A 5,692-nucleotide genomic window follows, 5' to 3' on the forward strand; every position below is an offset into this window, starting at 1 on the left:
CCTTTGTCCCACAAAACTCTCCAACCAACTCCACTGCAGAAACTATGGATGACATTCAAAGTTATATTCTTGAGACACAAGATCCCAAAACTCATGCTCCCTCCACACTCGAAGTGACTGCCGATATCCATCCCCCTCCTGCTCATATCCCCCCTACACCCCCTCCTCCTCCTCCTCCCTCTCAACACAACCTAACCCCCTCAATCCCGCCCACCACCGATACCCATCCTCCCGATACCCATCCTCCTGAAATCCATCCCCCTCTTACTCTCATAGCCCCCTACACCCCTTCCTCCTAATCCCTCCCAAGACAACACATCCCCTTCAACTCCAACTATCCATCCTTCCGATATTCATCCTCCTACCACTAACCCCCCCCCCCACATACCTTTTCTACATTTGTCAACATGAATACGGCTCATGCTTACATATGTAATATATTTATATTACATGAATGTATGTCTATATATAATACACACACACATATATACATACATATATACACACACACACACACACACACACACACACACACACACATATATATATATATATATATATATATATATATATATATATATATATATATATATATATATATATATGTATACATTTAAATAAATGGCATTATTGTTTCATTTATATTATGAACATTATTGTTGCATTCATCATAATCATTTCCATTATATTCATCATCAAAACCATAATTTTCATCATCATAATCACCATCATAATCATCCTTTTCATCATCACAGTCATCATTTTCATTATATTCATAATCATCATCATAATCATATTCATAATCATCATCATAATCATCATCATAATCATCATCATAATCATATTCATAATCACCATCATAATCATATTCATAATCACCATCATAATCATATTCATCTTATTCATCATCATTATCGTTATCATCACTGATTCTTCTGATGGCGGGAAAACAAGAGGCCGCGATGTTGACAGTTTTGGCGGGCTTTTCAAGAGGCGTTTTCCTTCCTCAAATCCAACTCAAAATCGGCACTAATTCTGAGGATTTTGTTGCTCGACGGAAACCAGTTCGGGTCTTTCGGTTTTTTATTATTTCGGTTATTTCGATTATTCGGTTATTTTGGTTATTTCGGTTATTTTTGTTATTTCGGTTATTCGGTTATTTCGGTTATTTGGTTATTTGGGATATTTCGTTTTTTTCGATTCTTTAGGTTATTCGGTTATTTCGGTTATTCGGTTATTTCGGTCATTCCGGTTATTCAGTTGTTTTGATTATTAGATTATTTTGATAAATTCGGTTATTTAATTTATTTTGATTAATTGATTTTTGAAAATCATTTCGGTTATTCGGTTGTTTATTTTTGATTATTCGATTTTCAAAACTCGGTTATTGAGTCATTTCAGTTATTTTACTTATTATTTTTTTATTATTTCGGATATTCAGTTATGTAGGTTATTGTGGCAATTTCGGTAATATCCGATATACGGCTATTTTGGCTATTTCGGTTACTCAGTTATCCGGCTATTTCGGCCATTTCAGTTATTTCGGTTATGTTGATTATTCGGTTATTTCGGTTATTGCACGAATGGACGAATGGCACTTTGTACAATTAAATGAGTATCAGACATTATCATCGTCATCTTTATCAGAAATTTCATTAGTATTATCATCATTGTTAACGTTATTTTTATGTCATTTATGTGATTTATTACTATTGTGATTATCATTACCATTATCATTGTTATCATTGTCATTATCGTTGTTATTATTATTATATTTATTTTTGATTATCGTTAATTGTCATCATTAATATCATTTATTACTATTAATGATATCATTAATTCTTATTATCGATAGCATCATTGATCATTATTATTATTACTCTCATCTTAGACTATTTTTATTATTATAATCATCATCATTATCATGATTATCTTTATCATCATTGGTATCATATCTATCGTTATTACTACTGCTAATAATATTATCATTATCAGTATTTTTTGCTACGATTATTAGTGTTGTAAATATTATTTTAGTAATAATTACTTCTTTTATCTTATGTTGATGAAAGATATCTTTATTTTTTAGTGTGTGTGTGTGTTTGTGTGTGTCGATATGTTTGTGCGTGCATGTGTGCGTGCGTATGTTTGTGTATGTGTGTGTATATGTGCGTGTGTGCACGTACATACGTATGTGTGCGTGCGTGTGTGTGTGCGCATGTGTTTGTGTGCGCGTGCGTGTTCATGTATGTGCTTTTGCGTGCGTATGTGTGTGTGTGTGTGTGTGTGTGTGTGTGTGTGTGTGTGTGTGTGTGTGTGTGTGTGTGTGTGTGTGTGTGTGTGCGTGTGTGTGTGTGTGCTTATTCGATTAATCCTCCGACCATTCCTTAAAAAAAAAGTATATAAGTATGAAGATAAGTAATAAAACTATATAACTGAATAAACAAAAGTTGGTAGACAAATAAAGATGATTAATAAAAATAAAACCAGATTCGAAAGTTTCATTATTTATTGGACAGATTTCATATACATTCCATAACTAAAAATATCTAAAACAAGAGATATACTCTCCACCATCATATACACAGTCGCCATACACTGAATGAGACACAGAAATGTACATTATAACATCACAGGAACCGCGGCCTCGTCTCAACTCGTGGGTGAGGGTGCTTCTTGGCCTTGGCTTCGTCTTCGGGTGTTCGGGTTGTGGATTGGTCTTTGGCTTCATTTTCTTTCGGCCTTTGTAAGCGTGTGTGTGTTTTGTTTTTAAAGATCGTTATTCACATTAGCGATGTAATTTTTTTTTTCTGTTTATACTTAGTCTCGCTTTATTGTCTTTCTCTCTGTTTATTTTCACGGATAACACAGTGCAGTGTCTCTGTCTTTGTCAACTGTGTAATTAACGCAAATCACTTTCTGAAAGTTAATAGTGATTCTTTTTCCATTTTCTTATTTTCCTTTAATGTATTTTTTTCTACGATTTACATTACTTTTTTTTTCTATCTTCTACTTTACTTATATGAAGATAAATGCGCGACAAACACACACATATACATGTAAATTAAGGATTGCAATATGCAACAACAGGCTTATTGTATGCCCACGATCTGCAACCAGGCACGTTAAAATCTCATGTTAATTTCTCCCTTGCGATATCAACACACAATTAACTTCATCGTTAACTTCACCGTTGAGTTAACTTCTCTCACACACACGCACACACACACGTTATTTTCACCGCATAAAATTACGGCGAAAATCATAAACTGGCAACTCGACGCAGCGTTGATGCAGAGTTGTCAGATATTATTATTATCTTTATTATTATTAATATTATTTCTTGATTAGATATAAAAGAAAGTTTCCTAACAACTTCCTAACTTCTAGTGTCTCTTATGCTAATGACTAGTTGGGAAAAAAGGCGCAACTGTTGTTTTCAAACTTTTTTTTTTTCTTTTTTAAACAGCGTTAGGTTAACACACAAAAAACGTACCTGTATTTTTGGAATTTCACAGAAAACGGTTATTTTTATTTGTCTGTTTGTTCTTGTTCTTGCAAGAATGTTTTGTCGTTTTTCTTTTCTTTTTTAATCTAATTGTCCTTTGTCTTTGAAGAATATTATGTTTGTCATTGTCAAGTAAACAAACAAACAAGGACACAAAGAATGTATTACATGTCCTTGTTTATTTGTTTATGTCTTTGCTGCCTATTTCTTCCTTCCCCTTGTGTCCGTTTTCGTTATTTTTAGTTTGTCTTCGTTTTCGTTATTCCTCTTTCCCTGTTTCTCCCATTTTCTATATAGGTGTTTCTGCTTTCTCTCGATCTTTATCTTCCTGTTCTCCGTTTCACGTGTTTTATCGTCAGTTTCTTCGTCTTGTTTCTTTGTATCGTCATTCTTTTTTGTTCGTAGTCTTTTGTCAATTTCTTTGTCACCATTTTGTTTTTCACTTTGGTATTTTAATTCTTTCTTTCTTTATTTATTGTTTGTTCATTTCTTTCTGTAAAAAGATTGGTCTCTTGGATAACGGTAGATGGGAAGGAGAAGAGGGTGATAAAGACAGAATAAGGGGAAGGAGGGATGACAGAACATTTGTAATGAAGGAAGAGAGAAGTCAGACGGGAAGGAAATGACAGGGAACAGGAAGGAGTAAAGAGGAGAAAAGGGAGAGAGGAAGAGGAAGAAAAAGCGAGAGCGAGGGTTCTGCAGGGTCGGAGCAGTGGGGGGGGGGGGGGTCTAGGTCGGGGCCCAGCGCGGGGGGCGGTGGGGCGGGGCGCGGGGGGTCAGTGCGGGGGGCGGTGGGCGGGGGGGTCAGTGCGGGAGCGGTGGGCGGGGCGCGGGGGGTCAGTGCGGGGGCGCGGGCGTGAGGGCGCGGGGGTCGGGCAGCGATTCGGGCGTGATGCCCGTGGAGGAGTCCCGCTGCAGGAGGAGGTACAGGCGGTTGTTGAGGCCGCGGTGCGTCTCGGTGACCACGCCCACCGTGCCCTCCGACTCGGTGACGAGGCCGCCGCCCGCGGCGCCCATGCCCACCGCCATCACCACGTCGTAGTCGCCACCCTGGCGCCAGTACGACGACGGCGCCGCCCCCCGCGGGCTGGCCGCCTTGCCGCGCCCCGCGCGCCAGCAGGAGGCCGCCCACCAGCAGCGCCAGGCCCACGCACGACGCCACCACGCCCGCGCCCACCACCGCGCCGTCGCTGACGCGGCCGTCGCTCACGCCCACGGGCAGCGGCGGCCCGCCCAGCCCGCGCGAGCCGTCGCCGCGGAAGATCCACAACTCCTTCTTGTGGGCGGCGCGGTGGCGCGGGGGGCGCCCCGCTGCCGCCGCCCGCCGCGTCGGCCGCCCGCGTCTTGGCGTCCGGCGTCCCGGGGCGGGCGTCCTTGAGCGGGCCTCCGCCACTTCTTGCGCGGCGTGCCGCCCTCCGCCCGCGGGCGTGGCGCCGGCCGCACCGGCTCCTGCGGCGGCCGGCGGTTGTGGATGACCCAGTAGGGCGGCGACGAGGCCTTCGCGGCGGCCGGGGGCGGGGTCCGCGCGGCGCCGCCCCTCGGGCTGGGCGAGGGGCCGGGGCCTCCCGCCGGCGCGGCAGAGGGGGCGGCGGGCGTGCTCGCCGGCGGCGCCTCGCTCGCTCCGCTCGCTGGCGGTGGCCGCGAGGGGCGCCTCGGTCGTGCTGCGGGCCACGGAGGGGGGCGGCGCCCTCGGTGGCGCCAGGGAGGGCCTTCGAGGAGGTTTCCGGGGCCGCCGTCGTGGTCTCAGGAACTCCGGCAGTGGTCTCAGGAGCCCTGGTGGAAGTCACCGGGGCGCCAGTAGTCGTCGGGGGCTCCGGTCGTCGTCTCCGGGGCGCCAGTCGTCGTCTCCGGGGCGCCGGTCGTCGTCTCCGGGGCGCCGGTCGTCGTCTCCGGGGCACCGGTCGTCGTCTCCGGGGCGCCAGTCGTCGTCTCCGGGGCGCCAGTCGTCGTCTCCGGGGCGCCGGTCGTCGTCTCCGGGGCGGCAGTCGTGGGCGGAGGCCTCTTGGCGGCGGGCTTGGGCCGCGCCATGAAGGGCGCGACGCCGATGATGGGCGAGTTGCTGTCCCTGCGCGTGAGGACGGCGAGGTCCGGCAGCGGCGTCGAGGCCGACGTCCCCGCGACCACGCCCTCGCCCCGTGACGTCATGAGCGCCCGCGACCGCCCGCCCCCCCGGCGTGTAGGACG

Source organism: Penaeus vannamei, unplaced genomic scaffold (assembly GCF_042767895.1).
Source record: "Penaeus vannamei isolate JL-2024 unplaced genomic scaffold, ASM4276789v1 unanchor822, whole genome shotgun sequence".
NCBI classification, from domain to species: domain Eukaryota; kingdom Metazoa; phylum Arthropoda; class Malacostraca; order Decapoda; family Penaeidae; genus Penaeus; species Penaeus vannamei.